Source organism: Sinohyriopsis cumingii, chromosome 2, assembly GCF_028554795.1.
Source record: "Sinohyriopsis cumingii isolate HCF-2022 chromosome 2, ASM2855479v2, whole genome shotgun sequence".
NCBI classification, from domain to species: Eukaryota; Metazoa; Mollusca; class Bivalvia; order Unionida; family Unionidae; genus Sinohyriopsis; species Sinohyriopsis cumingii.
Window position 1 is genome coordinate 67,470,576 of NC_142962.1, and position 25,672 is coordinate 67,496,247.

General features: G+C 34.0%; 1 pseudogene across 1 annotated transcript in view; it reads right to left on the reverse strand.

Annotated features, from left to right (window-relative positions):
• Window positions 1-1,522: 1,522 nt before the first annotated feature.
• LOC149805085 (uncharacterized) overlaps window positions 1,523-25,672 on the reverse strand; it is a 58,513-nt pseudogene continuing 34,363 nt past the window's right edge. The window contains exons 4-16 of the transcript XR_016414229.1: window positions 23,117-23,292; window positions 11,379-11,490; window positions 10,489-10,715; window positions 9,864-9,992; window positions 9,207-9,320; window positions 7,294-7,415; window positions 6,619-6,727; window positions 5,888-5,971; window positions 4,897-5,077; window positions 3,982-4,062; window positions 2,926-2,986; window positions 2,103-2,171; window positions 1,523-1,766 (exon numbers count right to left, since the gene is read on the reverse strand). The product of XR_016414229.1 is annotated as an uncharacterized LOC149805085 (transcript). The remainder of the gene's footprint in view (window positions 1,767-2,102; window positions 2,172-2,925; window positions 2,987-3,981; window positions 4,063-4,896; window positions 5,078-5,887; window positions 5,972-6,618; window positions 6,728-7,293; window positions 7,416-9,206; window positions 9,321-9,863; window positions 9,993-10,488; window positions 10,716-11,378; window positions 11,491-23,116; window positions 23,293-25,672) is intronic.

Below are 25,672 nucleotides of genomic sequence, written 5' to 3' on the forward strand. Positions count from 1 at the left end.
CCATTCCCGCAAATAAACCTTGAACAACATCACCAAATCCATCAGTTATTTTGTATACTGGCAATTGTGAATTTACCACCCTGACCATAACTGACCTACGATGAGAATCGTGTATGATCATTTTATATAATTATTTATTTATCTAACAACTAGTCACTATGATAGTCATCAACGAGCTCATTAATAAACTCTCGGTAGATATCGATATCCATGATACCACCTTGAAATAGTCACTGACAGATATCAGCTGCTTCATTAATTATTTCTGGTGAGTTATTCCCAGCTCGCTTTCCTCCTATGAGAACTTCTAGCCGTTGCGCATCATTGATGATATTGTTAGGACAGTCAATAAAACCACTTCCCAGACCACTGCCAGTAGCTCCTTCTTCTGTTGTTTCTGTGCTTTTCTTAAATAGTCTTAAGGGCGATCTTTCTCCTTTTGCTTTTTTAAGTAGCTCCTCAGACCTTTTAAGTTCCGACATCAACTTTTGCTGTGGTGAAGAAGACTGTTGTTGTTCTATCTGTTGCAGATGTGAAGGAAGTTGATATGAAGGTTCCTGCTGGGAGAGTTGTTGTTGTTCTATTTGTTTCACACTCTCTTTATAAAGTTTCTGTATTTCTTCAAAAAGATTTCTGTATTCTAAATCATCATATTTGGCTTGTTTTTGTTCTACATATGCGATATATCCACTTAATAAGATTATCATCAGTTACTTTTTCAGAACTGGGTTTTAAGATACTAGATTTATTAAATATACTAATTAATATTTTTTCGGGTAATTTTTCTCTTTTAATATTTCTAATATCTTTGACAAAACCCTCCCTAAATTTTGCAATCAGTTTAATATTTTTCTTTATTGGTTTAGACGCAAGTTCTTTTTTCACGTCGGCAACTTCAGTATGAATTTGTCCAATACCTTCAAGTATTTCTTCGCCGATGGGTGGAGGTTGAGCTACAGCTACGCCAGCGGGAAGGCCTCGTAAAATCTTTTTTGTTTGTTTAGTTCTCCTCACAATTTTTTCAGCTTGCTCAGCGGTCTGTTTTAACATTGAAAGAATACCTTTTTTCTTTCCTCCTCATCCTTAATATCTCCCAATAAAGCTCTTTCAGTGACCATCGCAGCTTTTTCAGTAGCTGTTGTAATGGGTTTAAATAATTGTTCTGTGCCTGTAGCATATTCAACTTGTGCTTCCTGCCACGCTTGTAATTTTTGTCTTACAGAATCTCTCACAGGAAGAAATTTTTTTATTGCTTCTAGTCGTTCTCGAGGTAATCTAGTGGTATATGCTTCTCCAATATTTGCCATTATCAATAACATAAATTTTTAATTCATTGCAGCAGGGAGGGCGACGACAACGAATTGGTTCATTTTTTGCAATCGAAGCACCATTAATGGGTTTTTCAACCAGAAACCACATTTGGACTAACTCAGGAGGACCTCCCAAGGAGGTTTATCTCCAAGGGTTCCTCTTGAAACATAGTCAACATTATTTCCGGTTGAAACCTTTTTTTTTTGAGACCTTATTTTGACATTTGGAACCTTCTAAATTTTGTAGGGTTCGCCCTCCCTGCTGCTCCTGCATATTTTTTCATCAATGACAAGAGAAAAGTTCTCTCAGTGGCAGAGTCTTTCAGGATGTTTATTAAAGTGGTCTTTTTCTTCTCTCTGTATAGTTTGAGATGCAACTGAAAATTCTCACTGGTGCCTGTCCATCTCTCTGTTAACTTTATCTTCTTCTCTGCCAAAACCAAGTTTTTCTCCAATCTAAAATGGTAGGAAAGTTCCAATTGAGATGTATATTTTTACTATATTTCCATAATTTTACTGCAGTTTCAAAATGAACTAAATAATGGATGTCATCGCAAAGTTATACACCCATTTTAAATACAAACATTTGTCTGAACTAGAAGAGTTATTGATTTAAATTTCTTATTAAGATATAACATGGATATATTGCTGCTTTAACCAATCTGTTATTTAAAACTGAATGAAAATAAGGTATCTAACAGTATTTTGCTGAACTGAAGATGGTTACATTTTAAAGAGTCCAATCCTTACCTGAAACTGATATGAAGATTAAGTAAATAACCAAAATCAAACCTTTCCAGTTCACTTTTCAGCATGCGTTCATCTTCTTGAGCATTTTCAGGCAAGGCATTAATTTTGTCTCTGAAATTAATCATATTCTATTTAAGTGAAAAAGTTCTTGCTGAATTTAGGACAAAAATTATCTTGTGTCTCATGTTTTGATATATATGAAATACCATTCTAAAGCATTGGTGCTTAATATTGGAAATAATACATTTATTTTTGTTTTGAAAGACAATAAAGTATATTTCATAAAAACTCGGTCCAGCTTTTTGACACTGAAATACACATGTTGTTTACAGTAAAATGACTTTAAAAGAGTCAAAAAGGATTCTTTAATTTAAGGCAGTCTTCATTCTCAAAATAAATTGGTAAACATTAGCTCATAAGAGTAACGAAACAATCAAAATAAAAAAGACCCCAAATGAGAACATGTATGTACTGGGTTTGATGGGCCATTGCCATAGAGTACTAATTAAGTTCAGGCATTCACCACAAAACCCAGATAAAACAAAGATAATGCAAAACAGGTAAAATCCTTAAAATGCCAACTTAAATTATTGCAATAAACGTAACCAATATAAAAAACACAAGATCTTCTGTGCATGCAAGTACTGGATTAGTAGTCAAGTTATGACATCAAAATGTTGTACTATTTGATGTGTGCAAGACAGGACTAAGAAAAGAAGCCAAGAGTTAAGATACATCATACACACAGCAATCTTAGAATGTACTAAAATGACTGTAAGGAAGTGGGTCCATCCTAGTCATGCAAGCAGTGTGCAAGTCTGTGTGTTTCTCTAGCAATGTGTCTGCCAAAAATTAATATAAGTACCTTATCTGATAGAACTGAAACAATGAACTACAGTACTTTTCAACAGAAGTAAGTTCACCACCTATAAAAAAAGTGAATGTTATTATAATGTGGCCTTAAAGATATAAAACTAATGGACTTTATTCCCATTTATACTCTTGTCTGGGAGTAAGTTTCACATTTATAATATTCATAATAATGGATGTAAAGTGGAAAATATCTCAGAGACATGTTTATTATATTCATGTTTTGACCTTCATCATTTAGTGTAACCTACAAATTCACGCTATTGGCAGCATTCATATATATATATATATATATATATATATATATATATATATATATATATATATATATATGTATATATGTATATATATTAGGAATTTCTTGCATTAAATTTCCTTTTCTTTCATTAAAAAGTATAGTTGATTTCAATATTATCCAATCAGTAATCAAGCTGCATATCAACTACTCAGTTTTAGTTACACAAAAGAAGGTAACAAAAAACAAAACAGGAACTTTAACAAAGTCTAGAAAAATGGTCATATGCATCTATCTTTCACATTTTTTGTTTGTGTTTGTGACTTGGACTTCTTAGTATCTGCCCACTGACTGATCTCTTCCATGGAAGCTTGCATGAAAATAAGATAAAACTAGTGATTAACAATATATATATATATATATATATATATATATATATATATGTATATATATAAAGGTACGATAGCAAATTTACAAATCGGCATCAGAATGTGGTGGAGATGAAATAAACGAAAAGCAGATCCATGTCTGTAAGACAATATACACACCAAACAAAGTCTGCTTAATGGTTCCTGCTCTATGCTAGTTACAAGGACTTGCAAAAACAATGATTTAAATGGATCAAAAAGGGCAACATGGTATTAAGATGAAAGTTTTACAAGGTATGTCCATCTATCACAGGCAAATTAAAATTTGTTAAGTGCAAGCAGCATTGGTGGTTACCATAACATCCATGTTTATATTGATAATAGCAGAAAATCAGACTTGTTATAGTTTATGAAATTTTTCACAGTTAATATTTGAAAGTTTTCATACCATGTGTTAACTTTTTCAATGACTCGAGTGAAGAAGTCTTCTGCTCAATGGCACGCAAGTGCTTCTGTTCTAGTCTGGAACCTGAAAAATAAACTGATGTTCTTACAGCACAGTAAAGATGTAAAAACTGGAGTGACACAATTTTACATTAATCTACAATGTTCACAATAAGTACAAGTCCTGGTGGAGAAATTAGTTTTAAAACAGCAAAAGCTCTGATCAAGATTAGGATTCTTTTAGTTCCAACAAGTTTTACAAGATGTATACAATGTATCAAGAAAGCATCATGGCACATATGAATTGACTTCCAATTATATAGCATAATTTGGAATGGGACAAACTGTTTAAATATATCTGGAAGGAGGCTGGGAATCGTATTTGTAAATTATTTCTTGTGTTGGTGCTGGTGAATCAGCTTTTGTATGTTTTCAAAATTCATAATTTCATTTGATATTTCCTATTAAAAACAAAAAGCTGGCTAGGGTTTGTATGTCATACCAACCAAAATATTCTGGTAAATTGCATTGTACACATCAATATCCAAATAAAAAACTTCAACATTGAACTTAATCTGAAAGACCGATTCAGATATTGATGTACCAAAGTAAAAATAAATGGACAAGCACATGGTCATGAAAGTGATTGGTATGAGCAACTTGAATCAGAGTGGACTCAACAAAATGCACCAGTCTCCACTCAAAAAAATGCACCATTCTTCACTCAATTGTTAAAATTATTATCCCCTGTTACAAAAAAGTCATCGGTAGAATGAAGTCTGAAGTTTGGTATGGAAAGACTAAATTAACTAAATAATTGATACTTAAGCTGACTTTGAAGCAATGTGTAGAAAAATATCATTTGTACAATTTATTATTTTCTCTTATGCTCAAATTTACAGCATAAGCATATACTTACATAGCTTCAGTTTCAGTTTCTCACTATAATGGAACAAGGCATCCACCAGAAGATCCTGTCTGTTGTCCAAGTTCATCTCTTTGGTGATTTTGGAAAATCTACGAAGATAGGACCAAAGACGCCCCATGCCTTCTCCATCTGTTAGGCCAGTCCCTGTCACATTTCTCTGTCCATACTGTAACTGTTTAATAATAATAATAATAATAATAAAAACTAATGATGACATTTCTTTTATGTATTTAATGCAAAGCATTCAAATTTCTGCCAGCTCATCTCTTGACTGTTCCAAGTAAGGAAATTCATGTCACAATGCATTTCCTTCATGAAATATCATTGGTTTTGGTTAATTTAGACTGTTTTAAAAGTTAAAAGATAATAGTCAAAAAAACATAAGATATGTAGTGAGATCTATGAAAGCAGTTCTAAGGAACCCAATGTCTAACATACATCCAAATGCCTGTCAGTATAACCACTGTTTCCAAATTTTAAAAAATATTGAACATTGTTGACAACAATGCAGTTTCCAGAACGGTTACCAATATTTCTCACCACCCTTGCATCAGTATTACAAGGTGCTGGGCACTCACACCACACTGCCATTATGGAAGATGACAAATATGAAATAGCTGCATAACTCAAATGAAAAAGGTCTAATGCAATGGGCTAAAAATTAAGGGTTTTTCTCCTTGAAACGGAAATAACAAATTTTTCACCATACTAAACATTTTTACTGGTCTGTAAAATTTGATAAACTATTGCCTAATTATGCTAGCAAGAATTTCCAAGCCCACAGACCAATGTGATGAGGTCAATGCATCAAAAACACTGCAGTCTCATTAAATAAAATATAAGTTTCAATGCAACACAAACGTATCACCACACTGCCTGAGAAACTTTACCAGCTTGATATACAGATATATGTAATAAGTAATACAATATGCCCCCACAATAACATATATAGTGGAGCATACAAATCCCACACAATATTTACCTGACATGACATATTATGTGCAAAACTATGAAAAACTGGAACACAAAAGCTGACCCAGTCTAAAATGTCATTCTTCCCATTTTTCTGAAGAAGAAAATATATATGTATACAATATTTATATATTTATTTATTACATCAAATCAAAGATCCTGATTATATGTTATCAAAGCATACAAGTATACATACAAATATGGTTAGAACAAAAATGGATACAGCACAACTTTGCCAAAAGTACAAAGTTATTTTGTTTCCCAGTTAAAGAGCAATGTGTACATAATCATCTGTACACAAGTTAATTGTTAGGTATCCCATGTGGTTCATTATCAACAAGTTATGCTGTACTAGCATGATGCATACACTATTAATATGATTAAAAAAATTATACACATATTAATTCCAATTTCATAAATCAAAATACTTGTTGTAGTACAGGTATATTTGGTTCATGTTCCAACAGATTTTGTTTACAATTCTTTATCATTAGGAACTCAACTTTAAACTAGTGGTATATGCCAGTGCTCTGCTGAAGTGCCCTTAAATCCTATATATACATACATACTAAGCCAACACTGTGGTAACATTATTTTAGCTGATTGAATCAAACAAGCCATTATTCAAAAATAAGAGCCAGAAATTGTTTCCATGTGAAGGACTAATATAAATAAAATCGTAAAAGAACACATGAACAACAATAACATCTGAACAGTTTACTACCTATATTGCAAACATACCATGAGATGTTTGTGAAGCATGCATGCAATATCATACATTGCAATGATCTTTTCCTCTTTTTGTCCCTCACGAATGAAATTCTCCAGTAGGTTTACTGCATAACTCAACCTAAATAGAAAGCAATATACAAAATGAATACATAGATGTTAAATTTTAAGATCCAAACTGAATCTGCTGCTTGACATTTTGCTATGTGGTAGGTTTAATTGACTGATTATCCAACACAAAAAAGAACTAAAAAAGGCATAATTATAAATGTTTTTGAAATAGGTCACCATATCATGTCTTCACCTTGAAACTCCATGTCAGTATGATGGAAAATGAACAGAAAACAGGTTTTGTGGAAAATGACGCTTGTAGGGTTTTTCTCCCAGAATCCGAAGTACATTTACTAACCATTAAACACAATGGACAACTTGTTGACATTTGATAACCTACCTCAAGTTCAATCATTCTGGATACTTTAATTTGAAAAACCAAAAGCTTACCAGACAGACATAAACACAGCCAGTGTAAGAGAAAGGAACAAAAACTAATGTCCTGCATAATAATTTCAACAAACAAGCACACCGTGACTCTATGAATGAATTTTGCATCATTCAGACACCTAAAACAGACTCGAACTTTACGACAAAATTAGACGAGGTTTATAATATCAAATATCGCCATGTCGCATGTTACAGAAAAGTACAGGGAACTCGTGCTTGCATACAGATCCGAAAACACCAGTCACATCAAGCTTTTAATTTTTTATTTTGGATCTAAGAATGCTTCCAGCCTGAAAACTGGAACAACCCTGAAAAATATCAGTACCTTTCAGTCATGAATATTAGAGATAGTACTTGGTATACTGTATTTATACTTGGTGGACTGTACTGTCTAATTTGGTTGTGCATCTTTTTCATGCATCATTAATTTATAAAAAAACTGATTATATTTTTTTATATTTAATTCTATAACTTTCATAAAAGTAAAAAAGATAAAGGTGAAATATGTAGTGATCAATTATTTAATATGTAATATTGTTATCTATAATTTATTATGTAATATTGTTATCTATAATTATTTGGATACCCAAATTAAATGAATGTTCTCGTTCACTTGGTTTATAAAATCTCTCATCTACCAAGTAAAAAAAACTATTTATTCTTCCCTCCCTGGACCCATCCTGTAGCTCTCTTGAGAGTGAGAGGGAGAGAACTAAATGGTTTGTGGTCTGTTTTACTTAACTGATAAGATCTTCCCCATTCTTTTTCTCAGATTTCATTTTTAAAAAATAATACAGATTAAGATGACCATTTATTTAGATGTAGCAATAACAAGATTATCAAGACTGCAGCTCTGAGAACTATACTGGCTGACAAAATAGCACCACTTCATCAAGGCCTTATTAGACATCATTACAGCTATACTGGCTGTCAGAATAGCACCTTTTCATCAAGGCCTCATTAGACAGCTATACTGACTGTCAGAATAGCACCACTTCATCAAGGCCTCATTAGACAGCTATAGTGGCTGTCAGAATAGCACCACTTCATCAAGGCCTCATTAGACAGCCATACTGGCTGTCAGAATAGCACCATTTCATCAAGGCCTCATTAGACAACTATACTGGCTGTCAGAATAGCACCATTTCATCAAGGCCTCATTAGACATCATTATGAAGTAGCAAAAAACAATGTCAATATGACTTTCTGTTCAGGAAGGGAAATCATAGGAAGTTACATACGGCCACTGATGTGGCCATATTGGCTGTACAAGTGGCAACATTTTCATTTATGACCAACTAGACATCTCAAGTCTTTCAGCGAAAACCCCATGACAATAAGATTTTCTAGTCATGATGAGTTCTGATATCAAGATTTTCAAGATGGCTGCTGTGGCAGCCATATTAGAGGACTAAGGAGCAGCAACATTTTGAATTTGGACCAGGTGAACAATGGGATGAACATATGTGTAAAATTTCATGTCCAGTAGTTTAGGAGGAGTAGCAACAATAGACTTATGCTGATAGACAGATGACAAACAGGTCATCGCATAAGCTCATCAGGACTATGACCTGTAGAGCAAATTTTTGAAAAATATATTACATAAACTAATAAGATACAATATCTGAACTAGTAACTAGTTTTTTTTTCAAAACACTGCATACAATTTATAGACTGTAATAAATCACAATACAAGGTTACGACTTAATGATCATTGCAATATTTCATTTATGCAACTGAAAAAATGAATACGTTTATACCTAATAGTTGGCTTCATTGCAGCATCTCCATTCTACACACAGAACATAATCACTTCCATTTTCATCTTCAATCATAGATATTCTAATAAAAATGAGCTAGTGCCTTATCGCTGTATATTTAGAATTGAAAATGATCAATCAAATAATATAACCAACATAAACAGCTTCAAATAATTATCACTGAGAAAAATGATTCTATTTGGCTGAAAAACGTGTTGTGTGCATAATGATCATTTACTGGTGGGTAACATCTGCCTATTTGAGTCATTATGTTTCATGAATGACAGGTCCTCAATAAACTTTAAAGTTTTTAACTGCTTTCACAACACTGATACATACTTCTGATCTTTTAGGATCACTGTAGCTATCCACAAAGCTGTCAACCTGGTCCTGGTTCATGAAGTAGCTATTTTCATGTCTTGCTTTCCCCAGACCTTGTCCATGCCCAGAAGACTGTTTGTGAACTAACCCAAAGTTTGCATCCATGCAAATTACTTTTGTAAATCCCCGTTTAAAATTATGATAGTAATTATTTACTCATTCAAAAAGTAAACCATTTTATGAATGAATATGGAAAAACTGAGTAATTCTCAGAAGTTTTCTTCTAATATTTATTTTGCACTCCACACTATAAAGTTTAGATTGCCAGCTTAAAAGGTATTATACACAAAATTTTGTCATAAAATATAAGTTTACAAATGAAGTCAATCAGATGTGGTTTATATAGTGATTAGAAGGGAAAACAATAGCCATGGGCCATTTTGATATTGAATTTGGAAAACTCCAATGAAGTATATCAAATGAGCCATGCAATATTTTAAACCTATGTATAAAATTATAAATCAGGGCCAAATAAAATCATCAAAATTGTCTGAAAATTAGAAATTTCCCATACATTCTCCATACCACTTGGCAAAATTACTAGATTATTTTACTATTTAAAAAAAAAAACAATATAAAATTGTTATATCTGCAAATTTTCATTTAGAAATCTACCTGGCTACATGGTGGGCATTTTCCAAAATCTAACTGGCCTGTGAGGTTCCTAGCACTATTGAAAATTGTGGCGTGATAGCGATACTCATTAGAACAGTCACCAATAATCAGTCTGTATATATTCTCTACCTGAAACAATGAAAGTGTACATTACATTTAGTGACAATTAAAAATAGAATTTAATATTCTAACCGTAATACTTGTAAATAAGACCATACATACTTTTCATATCGGCTTTAAAGCTGTACAGTTGTTTACAACTGTAGATTATAAAGTATGAAACAAAAGAGATTACTACTAAATGTTAGAAAGGAAAAATGCAGAATCTTCAAAACTCAGCATCCATGTAACGTATTCATTTTGTATCCTTGACAGGGATTATTAAGGATTTGTCCTCTTATGCCAAATATTTATCTACTTGCAAAAATTTCCAATTACTATAGTAAAATACATTTTTAATATTGCATATCATTTGACACACAATGGTTGAATTTCTCCACATTTAATATTTTATAATAAAATGAAAAAGAATTTATTACAATCTTTGACTTTTACAATGTATGGAGAAATACAATACTAATAATGCATTGAAAGCTCAAAAGTATTACCATGACAAAGTATATACCTCTCTTATGTCATGAATTTGATATTTTTTCATGCTGGAGAGAGCATCACAAAAGGCTCTCAGGGACAGTTGGCCCTCTAACTGCAACATGGTGGCTTGTTCCATTAGGTCCCTATGAATAGCTACTCCTGGTAACTCTGGTGTAGCAGGCCAGAGACCATATCGCAGAATTGTCACTGCTTCTTTTTCACAGTGACAAAATTGCATTTTTACTTTGTGTTGGGTACCTGAAAATAAAAATTATGACCTAGAAACGTGCTCATTGAATGCAGCTGCCCAACAGAAGTTAAATGAACCAAGATATGTCAAATGGACAAATGTAATGATGGCACAACAACTGTAGTGTTCCCATCACTGTCATCATAAAATGATTGCATTCTAAGGACAACTTAGCACCTGCAAAAATCAGTAAAGTGATGGTTGAATGAGCAATAATTACGAAATTCTGCCAGGCAGCCAGAAGCAGACATGTAAACTCAATATTTAATTACAAAATATACATAGTTGTAATTACCAGTAAGCTTAATCAGATAATAAATAAACATTTATTACCCATAATGTTAAATGTAACATTAATCACTTTTCTACTGGTTATTAACATAATTTTTAACACAGAGTCAGTACTAATTAAACTTAACAACTGTATCACTTGCAAGGCTATAATACTGTGCTGCAGGTAAAAGATTTGAAAAGTTCAAGTAAATCATCATGTACAGGTGACCATTCAAGGAGTCAAGATAAATGATAAAAACATGCCCCGATAATAATGAGCATGTATGTCCAAAGATAAAGTGCTATGTCTGAACATTAGGATACATGAATGCTTAAATAAGACTGATTTTGTCTGAGGACAAAAGATGGAGAAAGACAGAAATTTTAAATATGCTCACCTTTGCAATCAATAAAACACAAAGACTGTAAATATGAAGACACGCAGACTTCAGGATCTTTTCGCCTCAGCATATCTTCTGACCTAGCCACAAATGGAATGAAGAGTTTACCCTGTAGGAAAAACAGAGAAAACATATATTACAGAATCTGACATGTACATAAAGATGATAATCATCTCAATACATGCCAATCTGATCCCTACAAGAATGCAAAGTTTTTAAATAAATAGGGCCATAAGGTCTACTCAAGTCAAATTATTGTGGCTTTAAAGCCCTTACACTTTATGCAGGATCTATTCTAAAAGAAAACATTTAGAGATGAAATTCCACATCCATGTGAAAACAAGTGGGTATTACTATTACTCCTGGCAGTGGCATTAGATGATGAAGGCAAGTCCCCATTGTCATTAATATTAATTTCAATGCAGTTATTTCATATGATCTCTAAATTCATAGGAACTGCATTTATATTAGCCCAGCAGTTGTTATCAACTTCAAAAAACTTAAGTATTCATCATAAAGAAGTGAGACATCTTGTCATTCTTTAGGTTTTACTTAAGGTGGCAGGGTCCAGTTTCGTAATTTGGCCCCTGGCAAATTTCTTAACTTAAGGCTATGGTGTGACTTTTTCAGCTATTATTGTTTACTATTTATAGATATGGATATATTTGTGAACTAGGTGTTTTGGGCTTGTGTTGTTCTTGAAATTGATGTCAGTCATGTACACCTTCCATAGTTGCTCTGCAGTATGTTGATAGTGAAATACCAATAGTTGGCTAGGAAGAAGAGCTAGCCTCCCATAGCAGTAGACACGTGGGTTCAAGGCAAGCCGAGTATCTCAAAAACGGCTTGGATGACAACTATTCTGAATTGCATCAAACTATTTAGTAGACAATGTTTTTCAAAAGTTTCATCCAGGGAAAGGGCTTGCGTTTGCACTGTGAGTACTACATGCTGTCAAAAATGGCATTTGGATGTGAAAAATGCAGGTATAAAATAGGGGTTGGGGTGCATAAACCTCTTCTGCTATGAACTGCCATTGACTTCTCTGGTCAAGTGAATACTATTCTTATGCTCTGTTTTAATATAGGTATCTAAAAATATGGACCTTTTTGACCTCACTTGTGTATTTGATTTTTTATGATTTTTTATACTAGGTCACTGATTGCGGCATTAAATTTGTACATAAAAACTGGACCCTGCCCCCTAAAGCACTATCAACATACAAAAAAAAACTAGATGAAAGAGAAGCTTACCACATTTACATCGTTAAATTCATTCATTTTGATAAGTTAGTGGACTTGCCTAATTGACGGGACAAGATAAGAAATGATACAGTGTTGCTTTTAGTGCCTTATAAGAATCAATGCTGATGTTTAAGTGTGGAAAATAAGAAGCAATGGCGAAGCTTGGGGGTATACACTTAAAATATGTAAAATCTGCGGCACACACTGTTCTTTAAAAATGAGCCAGGTTTACAAATACAAATATTTAGCAAATTAATATATCTGAAACTATTTGTGAAGGTTGAAAATCAATTACACACCACATGGATAAATAAAGGAAAAAAAGGCAGTTCATGTATAATTGATTTTCAGGTTTAATGAGTTAAAAAATCCAGTCTAATATTAAGTTAAATTCTTATATTGAACAACAACTATAAAAATATAATAATAAATTTCAGAAATACAAAACACTATATAAAACAGTTTACAAATAGTGTCAAAGCACATAAGAAAGGTACATGCAGGTATATGAAGTTCATATATGGTGTTTTAATGACATCTTTGAAATATCAAATATTGAAACTATCTGAAAAACAAATGAAAAGCAGCCTTCACAGCAGTTTCTTGAACAAATGTGTTGAGGAGGGGATCGTTCCATCAGGTTTACGACTGAAACTGAAGATATACATAGGAAGCGGAAATGAAGATTTCCAAGATTCTATCGACAGACTGTTACATAAAGTCTTGCTAAACATAGTTGAGAGATTAGCAGAAGAACAACAAAAAATATCACAAAACGTTGGAAAACAGATGGAAAATGTTAGGGATGAGCTGAGGAAGAAAATAGATGGGCAAAGACTTTTCAGTTTCGACCAAGAAATATATCAAAAAACAGAATCAACGAAAAATGATATACTTCTGAAGCAAAATAAAAACTGAACAATTTACGAAAAAGTAAAGAAGAGAAAAAAAAATAAACAAGTAAAAAAATGGAGAACAGCATATAATCCATCAACAACCGAAAAAACAGCAGCAGAAAAGCAACAAATTATCACAACAGAAGAATAAAAGCAGCATAAAAGCAACAAATCAACACAACAACAGAGTAATAAACAGCAAGAAAAGAAGTATTCTAAACCCAAAGAAGCTACTGCAAGGAAGAGTAATACTCCTATAGCACCTCCCAAAACTTCAGTAACCCAAAGAGTCAACATAAGTAAGAATTTTGAAAATTCAAATAAGAACCAACAGGATGAACAACAGCGAAAAAACTTGACTCCCCAGGGCACAACAAAGAAGACATACGCAGAAGCCGTAAAACGGGGGGAATCAGAAACAGTGACCATGAGAAAGACGCTGACAAACCTGGTAAAGATTTTACAAGGTCTAATAGAGACATCACAAGACAAAATAATAGGAGGTTCCACAGATTCAAAAGTAGAAGAGAGTGGAAAAAAGAAACAAAGCGAAGAAAACAAATTAAGAGAGGTAAAGAAACAGTCTTAAACCTCTCATGTAGAATATTAACTGATAATGACTATATACTGTTAGGCAAAGGGCTAAAATTTTGTCCCAAACCAAAATGTCACAATAAAATTAAATTAGCTGAAGGAATTTTTAATTTCTCTATGCACTTAAAATTAAAAGAATTATTTTTATGATAAAGCATACAAGAATTCAGAGAATAAATCGATTTCTTTTCATTCTAAAAAAATGGGTTATTTTAACACAATTAAATCATCTTTTACACCAATAAAACTAGCATCAAATCACTTTTCAAAATTAAACCAGTTCTCGCTTATAGAAGACCCAAGAATTTGCAAGATTTTTTAATCAGAACTAAACAGACAGAAAATAAAAAAATACACTTTTCGTCATCTAAATGTAAGACACCGGTGTTCTCAATGTGCAAACATAAGAGAAAGTATTTCTTTCAGTAGTGCTAATATAAAAGAGGTATTTTCTCTATGCAATAACACTAACTGCATATCAACTGATGTGATTTATTTAATAACCTGTAAAAAATGTGGCATGCAATATGTTGGATAAACACTACAGCAAGTTTCTAAGAGAATGAATAATCATCGCTTTCATATAAAAAATTATAGAGATCCTCAGTTTTCCTCTAATGTTTCAACACACTTTAACACCAATAATCACTCTCTACTTGATTTTTCTTTCATGCCAATGGATATTGTGCATGGTGACATGAATAGACTCATAAAAGAAACTTACTGGATTCATAAGTTAGATACTCTGTATCCTAATGGACTTAATGCTAATGCACTATATAAAATTGTATAATTTAAACTGATATATTGTATATCCTTTATAACAATATAATTATATGTATGACTGTTTGTCTCTAGTTTATTTTATTTTTTTACTAATATATGGTGTTAGTAACTTTAAGTTTTCTTCATCATGTGATTATATATTTTAACCAATTAAATTCCTTATTACAAATACTGGGTAACAAAAAATAATTCAAAATTCATTCCATGATTTGTAATATTTTCAGTAATATGCAAATTCCTGACGATCTATACAATATATTACTGCAAAACATCAAGTGATGACAAAGGATAAAATAAAACCTGTATTGAAAGAACACAAATTCTGCCAAAACAAGTTGCAAGAAAAGCATCCTATAAAGATAACCGCCAGCAGCAGGGAGGGCGAGCCGACCCAGGGGTTCCGACAAAAAAATAAACCCTCCAGAGAAATCTAATCCAGAGAAAGGTTCTATTTACCGAATAAAGGCTTCCTGGAGGAGTTATATCTTTATTGACCCCCAGTCCGAAAATAAAACCCTGGTTCGAAGATCTAGCTGCAGAATAATATGTTCATGATTTTTTATTTATCTCTGATTTAAGATTGACGACCGCCTTGAGGCAGACGCCCTCCCTGCTGCTGTCGTGTTTAAATGGATTTTAAGATTTTCAGATTGTATTAAAATATTCTATCTAGGCCGACTCGATATCTGGTTCGTGGATCACATAAATTGACTGTCACAAATCCATATGGCGTAGACTGAGCTCGTCCAAAGAAATTTTTAAATTTATTTATATCCATATCACCGCTACACCACGTTTGATGAACATTTCTTAACGTATGTATATCTACACCGTTGAAGATCGCTAGCATGTTACAATTATCTCTGATTACTTTAGGAATTTGTGTATATCTCTGAGTTACATAAATGACGTCAGTATTTTTATGTCGTCCACGTGAAAAGATTCTAGCAGGATTAGTTTGTTTATCTAGCATGACGTCGTCGTATACCACCAAATTATTTATCGAACCATGTAGAACATCAACCGAAGGAGCTTCTTCTACATCAGTGATAAAATCAATTATATTCTCACCGTTATTCAACAACGTCGCATTTTCATTAAATTCCTTGAGTACCTGATAACATCGTTGATCTTCTACGGATGGTGCAACTAAATATAATTTATCCCATTTTAGCCATCTCATTATCAGATTCAACAATAACTGTGTTTTACCTGATCCAGATGGTCCTACAATAATCATTCTAATCGAATTAGGTAAGGCAACATGATGTTTCACTGGAACAGATTTCTTTATAGCCGAAAAATCAATTACATTCATGATATAATAATATCATGGATTTTTTATTGTGTACGGTGTAGAACACGAACACCAACGGTGGATCTAGTTACTGTTGTCACAAAAAATAATAGATCAGCCGTCACCGGTAAATGCGAAATATGTGGCACAAAAAAGTTTAGATTCTCTTCATCTGATCAAAAACCAGCTAAAGTAAAAACCATTAAAAAAAAAAGAAAAAGATACCGAGGTGATATTACCTCAGGATTATCGTCGTTACCAGGATTTTTTTGGTCCAAATATCCAGGAGAAAAACATCTACCAGGATATAACTACTGCGGACCAGGTACCAGACTCGATATCAGATTAAATGATCAAGATCAACCAAATCCTAGTGAGGACCCTGTAAATGCAATTGATCGGGCGTGTTACATTCACGATATTGAATATCGAAGCAAGGATCTGCAACAGCGACATCTAGCTGACATCAAATTGCTTCATGCGATAAATTCTATAAAAAATAAGACTATCAAAGAAAGATTAGCTAGCTGGGTGATTAATGCCGCTATGAAAGGCAAATTAGTTCTAGGTGGCAATTAATATTATATGGAAGAAATTTATTATTCTCCTGTTGGATTTTGGAAAGGTAAATCAGCGATCAAGAAACTAGCAAAAGCTGCTAAGGTAAAACCATCAGTAGCTGCTGCGTTTGTATCTAAACAGGCTATCTGGCAGATTTATCTACCACCACCAAGACGAATCGAATACGCACATTTTGATGTCAGCGTACCAAATGAGGTTGATCAGGCTGATATAATGTTTTTACCACACGATACCGTTAACGATAAAACCTACAAATACGTATTAACCGTGGTAGATATTGCTAGTAGATACAAAGAAGCTGAGCCGCTGATAACGAAAACAGCAACTGAGGTTGCTAACACATTTGAAAAAATATATCAACGAGGTCCATTAACGTGGCCGAGATTGCTTCAGGTTGATCCTGGACGAGAATTCCTTGGTGCTGTTACTTATTTGATGAACAAAAAGAATGTAGCAATACGACGTGGTAAAGTTAACATTCACAACGATCAGGCTATTGCTGAGCGATTTAACAAAACACTAGCCGAAAAACTATTTGGCTATCAATACGAGAGAGAATTCATTCAGGATAAACGATCTAGCGACTGGGTCATTAGGCTACCAAATGTTATATCAGCAATAAATAACGAGATAACAAGATCGATAAATATGAAACCAGCAATAGCTATACAAAAAAAAATTTATACCGATCCGTAGAAAGGATTTTTCAATTCGACCGGTCCTCGGTGATGTTATCGTTAGGTACTTACATAAACACGGTGAAGCTGAGGGTGGCAGGAAAAGAGCAACAGATCCTATCTGGAGTGTAACGAGACATAAAATAGTATCCGTAACAAGATCATCAGGTAGACCAGCTATATACACACTTGACGTTTTCGCTCCTCAACGTGGTTTTACTCGTGAAGAATTACAAGTAATCCCGGCTGATACTCAGTTACCACCTCAGTCACTCAAATAATCAATTCCGCGTCTGTTACACTCTAAACAGGCTAGAGTAACATTTTTTCTGTTATGTCCCAGATTATTATTTATTCTGTCCACGGTGAATTGTCTTGAATCGTTCTTTTGATATGTCCAAGTCATAACACAATTACAACCGGAACAGTGGTTACCCTGTTTTTCTTTCAGTGATAAAATGAAATCTACATCCAGATCGAATTCGTGATTATTTTTCTTATCAGATTGTTTATAGCTGAATAATTTTTTTTAATCACGTATTCGTTGGTTTCGTCGTTAATAACTGATCTATCTAGGGTGATTCTACCTAATTGAGATATTTTTCTCACTCTGGATACAGCTAAATATACTAGATTAGACCATTCTATGTTGTCATCTACAATCCAAACTCGACAATCTGAGATAGTTAATCCCAGTGAGGAGTGTATCGTCATAGTGTATCCCAACGTCCACGAAGATTTCTCCGCACTTAACATATCACTAACGAAACAGATATCAACAACAATAATATCATTCAATACAAGATTCTGTTTACCTTTACCAGGTATATCGACGTCAATATTTTGTAATCTGGTATCGATTGGCCTATAACACAGCGGAACAGGCATAAGAGGGAATTTTTCTTTATGTATCTTAAATAGTTTTTGCTGAAGTACGTCTCTGATTATTTTTCTACTAGCTACTATCAGATCGTTTGGTGTCCACATTGATAAGAAATCTTTCATTGATGTTTCTGGAATTACTTCTCTCATTACATCACGCTGAATTTTATTTGATTTTAATCGAATTAGTTTCTTAAATTCACTCAATCTGCCATCTAGCGATCTATAATCAGTGTCGACCTCCTCATAGTAGTCAACAAAATTCTTCAGCCACTCGTGAGGAGATTCACCATCAATAGGATTTGGTTGACCGTGATCGCCACACATAATTACAGCAGTATTTTTTGTTGATAGCCACTCTAAGAACATTTTTAATGTACCAGCAAATACTGTGCAAATTTCGTCCCATATAATTTTTTTATTTATATATTTTTCTCCCATCCTAGACGGACTCCACATACCACCGTTGTACTTGAAAAAATTATGATATATACACGAATTTACTCCTCGTTGTTTCATCTCCCTCGCTAACCGATGTGTTGGTGTCAACACAATCATATCAGAGTTCTTAAATAATTCTATCATTCTGGTCGTTTTTCCTGATCCTCCTGGTCCGTTTATGTAGATCATTTTATATCTCGTAGCAGGATCATACACAGATGGCGCTGCGGATGTTTCTGATACGCTATCTGAGTGGTATTTTTCTTCATCAGATACGTCAGCATCTTCACAGTGATGTAGAATATACTCGTCTTTCACTCGCCATGTTCCCCATGATCCATCTCCAGTTGGTTTTTCCAACTCCGGTAGGTATTTTTTATCAGTATAAAACGAATCTGTAGCTACTCTAACCGCGGTATCAGGAAATTTATTTATCATCGATAAAAGATTTATACTGGCATATGCTAACATTGACGATCTTAAATGAACATACTGAGGTGATTCTCCCTCAAGATAATTGACCACGGTACCTAATTTCATTCCATCAGCGACGTAAACATCTTCTCTGCTACAAAATATACCTCTCTCAGCGGTATCAGCTATTATAAAATCTAACTCAGCCTCATCCATGATCAATCTGCAATTACGTCTCTGATGATCGTAAGCACCGCCCTGAGTGAATTTGCCGATTATTTTTCTACCTAAATCCTTTGCGTCATCGTGTTCGGTAGGTAGCCAGACGCTAAATTGCTTCTGATACGAAATAATTACTTCGCTGACCGTCAGCAACGTTAACATGTCAGAATCTAGCATATATCTCAATAATACTATCGGAACCCATTTTTGTTCTGATAAGTGTCTTCCAACCCAAAGATAACATATTTTGTGTAACCCTGCAGCAAACTTGAATGATGTGACCTTAGCGAATCCTGTTAGGGGGAAATCTGGCAACGGACCATTAATTGATACTCTTGTCATCTCGTCGCATGGATTACCAAACTGAGTGAAGTATTTGCTACATTCTCCCATTCCTAAGAAACTACCTGGATAACACGCTATCATGTCAAACGAGATCATATCAATAAAATTGTATTTTGTGTTCCACAATCCACCATGACCGTATTCAACGCAACTCTGTTGGATATCTTTAAGAAAATCTTTTCTGGTTGGTTTCCATGAATTTTTCTCTCTTGCTGCGTGTGCAACAATAGACGGAATCGTGAAACAATTGACTAATAATTCTTTATTTACTGAATATTTTTCTGCTATCTCCGTCATAGAATCATGTAAAGATTCACTTCGATAAGTATCTCCGTTGGGTCTGACGAACTGATCGTATCGATCATCACTGGAAAACAACCAAACAGATACTGGATCTGATTTACTTATTTTATAAATAAAATCAAATATATTTCCCGCAGCGGTAGAATAGAATTTAATAAAACGATTCCGAGGAAAAACGGTTACTGCGCTACTCCAAGCATGTGAGTTATGATCAATTATTTCGATAGGAGATCCTTTGGATTTATACGCAGAAGAATACAATATCTCACCAGATATCATTTTCACAGTGATTGGGAATTTTAATTTCGCTGATAACACATCAACGTCACTTATTGATGAACCATCAGCAACTGATTCTGCCCATTTATTTATTTTTTCTTTTCTTAAGTCTGTTAATCCGTTAAAGCGTTTAATGTTCGTGAAATGTTCTATGACTCGTTCAGCTACACAATTTATCTTCACTGACATTTTCATCTTAGCAAGATTCTCATCAACAGGCTTATTTAGTCTGTAAATGCCATAGACAACAGCTGCTACAGGATATGCTCATACACAATATGGTTTATCTATTCCTGTTAGTAATCCTGGTTTAGAATTATTGCTCACCGTGACAGATTTTTTGCTATTAATTACAGGATCTCGTTTATCGCATGTAATCCAAACGTCGTTCTCGTTATTCACAATAAATTTTATTCTGAATATAAATTTATCAGTACCGAGCGAATTAATTATCTTTTTAGCTCGTGTATCGTTCATCGTGTTATCAATATCAGCTGCTCTCCATGTCGACCATACATGAGCTGCTCCGTCATCGTAAAATTCTTTCTTAGCCTGATCTAGCTCAGGAATAATATATTCTGCTTCGTCGAGATCAAAAACCATTTTGTTATATTTTAAACAAGTATATCTTTAAATATATAATGAATAACTGCAAATGGCTCATGGTTGGTTCGTTTACTTGTTGCGACAGATCGTGTAGAAAAGAATATTGCAGGATATATTTAGCTTACATACGACGAGGTGGAGTTGGTCCTACGAGATGCATCAGATGCAACATTGGAATTCGTGGAAAAACTAGATATGTGCAGAATGTGGCGGAAAAAGATACAGAGAGTAAAACGGCATTATGATAAAAAATCACCTAATAGCAATATTGCTATCAAGTGTGAGGAGGATTATTTAAGTAGGTTCTCAGACAAACTTTGATTTAGACAAATGGAATATAGTATATGAATTCCCAATACAGGAAGCATCCAATCATTGATGAATATGAAGCATCTGCTGATGGTACAGTCAGACATTGCAAAACAAAAAATAAGGTTGGTAGCGTTAATAATACTGGTTATCTTCGTTTACTTTTGGTAAGAGAAGAACGTGTTACAGCAATCACAGATTTGTGTTTGAGTGTTTTCATGGACCAATCGAACACGGATTAGTGACTGATCATATCGATGGAAATAAATTAAATAATTCCATAGATAACCTTCAGGCAATAACACTAAGTGAGAATATTCGGAAAGGTAATATTTGTTGCGGAAAAAAGATTTCTAAAGCTGTAAAATCAATAAATATAGAGACAGGTGAAGATTTATATTTTCAATCTATGACCTCTGCTGCAAAATATTTTGGCATCAATAATAATTCAGTGAGACTTTTTGCAGAGGGAATACAAAAATCAACCTTCTCATACAAATTTGGATCGTGGATCGAATTTAGTTATTTTCCTCTCGTATTAGATAAATAAATTATTTATACAATATGAATCAAGAAAATATTAATGAGATAATCAAATCTATTAAGATACTGAAAACAAAAGAAATACCGCTATCTGATGATCTAGATTCTGATAAGATCACTACGGATTTTGATACAATAACGCAACACAAACAAGAAAATAGATACACGCTGTCGTCCGAATATAGACTCATCAAAAAAATACAATCTGCGATGTATAAATCGCTCATTAATATTGATGAAGCTGGCATAGGTGATTTTGCTCCGTTGGCGCGTGTCGTTGAAAAGATTCGATCGTCGTTATCTGATGAATACGAGTCCAAAAAAAAATAGATACACGTGCACGACAATTGCGAAGATTGATAGATATTGAAAAACAATAAATATTTTATTTTATTTTCTGTAAATATTTTATTTTTTCTGTCAATATTTTTTTTCTGTTATTTTCAGTGATTTTTGGCTATTTTGGACGAAAAAATGACCATTTTGGTCGATTTTTGGCCATTTTGGTCGATTTCACTCATTAGATAGGTTAAGTAAGATATCCGATTCTTTAATTGATTTCAATTAGAGATGATGCAAGAGTCAATAAAAACCAGTAAATTTTGACCTTTTTGACTGTTTTTTGGCTGTTTTCTGAGTTAATTTTGTTGATTTTTGGTCGATTTTGGTTGATTTTTACTTGTTTTTGTTGACTCTTATATTTCTTCTAATTGAAATCAATTAGAGAATCGACCAGATTGGGTAACTCATCTAATGGGTAAAATGGGCAAAATAGTCAAAAAATCGACCAAAACAGTCAAAACATCGACCAAAACAGTCAAATTTCACTGAATTTTACAAAAAATCACTAAAATTCACTAGAATCTACAGATTATAAATATTTTTTATTTTTATGATTTTAGTAATAAATTTATACTCAGCGTTTCTCCACGTGTATTAGCAGATGTCCGGATTGATCAGTCAGGGAGAAATTCACTTGTTGCAACAATCTATTGTGGCATCTAAGATAAACAGGATTAATTGGCTCTTGTATCAGCAAAAATCCTGGTGGATCCTTTGGTGAAAACGAATACAAAACAAATCCTTGTTTCGCCTGATCAGAAACAGATGCATCAGCGATGTAGCTGCCTTCGACGATATCACAACTGAGACTGACCGCGATGGTGGTTGTTATATTGACTATCTCAGGCGAGAGATGTCTGCCGGTGCCATCCTCGGCGTTGTCGCGCTTGAGAATAGATGGTGGTGGTAGTTTTTTTCTCCATGCGGTGTGTAATTTAGGAAATAATTCATCGATGGTTTTATTAAATAATACTTCTAATTTGTTAACGTCGTAGCCAGGTACATTGAAATCATTTAATCCCGTTCCACTCAGCAACGAGTATGCACCTCTAAATGATTCTCGTTGCTGTCCCGATATGGAGTATCTTATCACACTCATCAATTTATCATCCAGCATCATTGTAGCTCCAACAAATCCACTTATCTCTCCTATAAAATCAATGATTTTAGCACATGATAGGTTAGATATATCAAGAATACATTCTTCAAAATAATTCTTTAGCAGCTGTAAATATTCATTAAATTTTTGCTCAAGCTCACCAAACAGACCGATAATATCGCTTAGTTCATAGTGATTGTTATTTATTGTCCACATCATATCATCTTTTTATCTGAAAATAAAACTTTTTTTGCGGTGAATCAGATCAAATGCACGATGATGTGGTGCAATATTTCTACTGCTCACTTCTTTAATTATACCTGTCCAATCGCGGTGTATGCTTATACCCTGGAGATTAAAATCCTCCCTCCGCGGTACTGGTGGTATCGGTGGTGGTGGTGGTCTAACCTCTTGCCAACCTAGTACGGTTCTTATTGAACTAGCATAAATATCAACCTGATAATTCGAGTTTATCTCGATAATTGATTTTGATGTTGGTTCGTGCACTGTTATCTTTATTCCTGGATCGGATCCTGTTATATTTTTTATTCTGTGCACGAGCTCATCATTGATCTGATCAATCTGATAACTACCCGCTGGCAATCCAACCACATTTCAATCAGGAGTACCATCGTCTTTGTTTTTATAAGCAAAAACAAAGGAATTATTTGAATGCAGTCCACCAAATGATTTTGATCTAATATTTGGCCAGCTGTAATAAACGCGTAACTCAGCTAATGCTATCTCGTCGATAGAGATAGGAGTAGGAAAAATGATACTGAATTCGGGTTTAGTTGAGCTAGCTGAGATCATGGTCGTTCTTGTCACCGTCGTGTTCGTTGCAATCTGTTGCAGCAGCTCGGTCATTATTTATATTGATATCTTTAATCGTTTGATTATAAATCCTATATATCAGCGCGAATTCTACGTCGGATATAACGCCGTCGTTGAGACTCTCTGACAGCAGCAAATATAATTTAGAGTACGCTGCCGATGCTGTATTCAGTTTATCTTTATACGCGATTAATTTTGTGTTGGTACACGAAGATATCTTTTTTGTTATGATACCGAATACACCAGCTAACGTGGTGATTGTCGAAACAATAACCGTGATAACAATAGGAACGGTCATCGTTAACGCGGATAGGATTATTCCAACACCAGTTATGACCGCTGAGACAGAATAAACAGTAACATCGATGATAACTAATCTGCGTTGATATTTTTTTATTTTTACCTGATAGACGTCGATGATACTCTTCAATGACATCTGCCACGCACGAGCTTGACTGTACCTGTATTCCATTATATTTATCGATCAAAAACTAAATGAAGGAGGTGTCTCAGCGATAAATTCTATGCACCACCATATGGGTGTATCTGGTGGTGGTGTTGGTTTATTAGCGTCAGTGGGTTCGAATTTAAATGTCTCTTCGATATCTTTATTTAACAAAATATTTAGCACGCCGAGAAATCTATCTGAGTGATGTCTCCATTTATATTTATCGCAGGTGATTCTGAATCTCTCTGAGGAAAAAATATTTATTCTGTATGCGCCAGTGACAGGTGCTGTATAATTGAAAGAAACATTTGATACATTCGTCCACTTGAATACTCCTGATGCAATAGCAGGCGTTAGATTGATGAATAAATCCTTCATCGCAGATGGAATTTTGCTAAGATCGATTTTACCATTGACTGAGGTATTAACGACGGCGAGTTTTTTTATTTATTTTATCTGTTTCATCTACGCCAGCCTTTTGAATCATCTGCTCAGACATGATCTTGATGTATCCGCTATTTCTCTAGATGGCATTGCTATTTTTCCTGGTGTCTTCTTTGACGACGTTAAAATCAGCCACGTGAGCGTTGTATTCGTTTCGTTTGATTATATCGCCTATCTTTACGTTGCTAGTCTTTAGTTTTCCATATTCATCCTGAAAAACAGCAACCTCACCAGGATCTGCTTCTGCTAACGATAAAATATTGTTAACGTCGTCCTTCGTAGCGTATCTTGATAAATCACCGGTATCAAATTTTTCTCTCTCTAGTATTTTTCTTATTGTTCTTGTTAACAGAGATCTACCGTAGATGTCAACCATTATACTCTTTGTTTTTGATCTAATTTATCTGATGTATACTCGTGTACTGTTTTATGATAGGGTTTCTTTGACCTGGATATCGCTGATAAAATATTGATTGCTTCATCACCACATATCGGTGGATCGGTTAGTGTTTGTGTCGGTAGCGTAGAGTACCACGTTGGAGTATTCAGTTGAGCTACATATTTTAAGAACTCTCTAGGTGGGGCTAACCCGTATGAGTCAGCATAGATAATCTCGCGCGGATTTATCGCGTACGCTACCCAATGAGTACCTGGTCCGGCGTTGCTGTCGAGATTTATAATCCCTGTTTCGTATTTATTCGGAC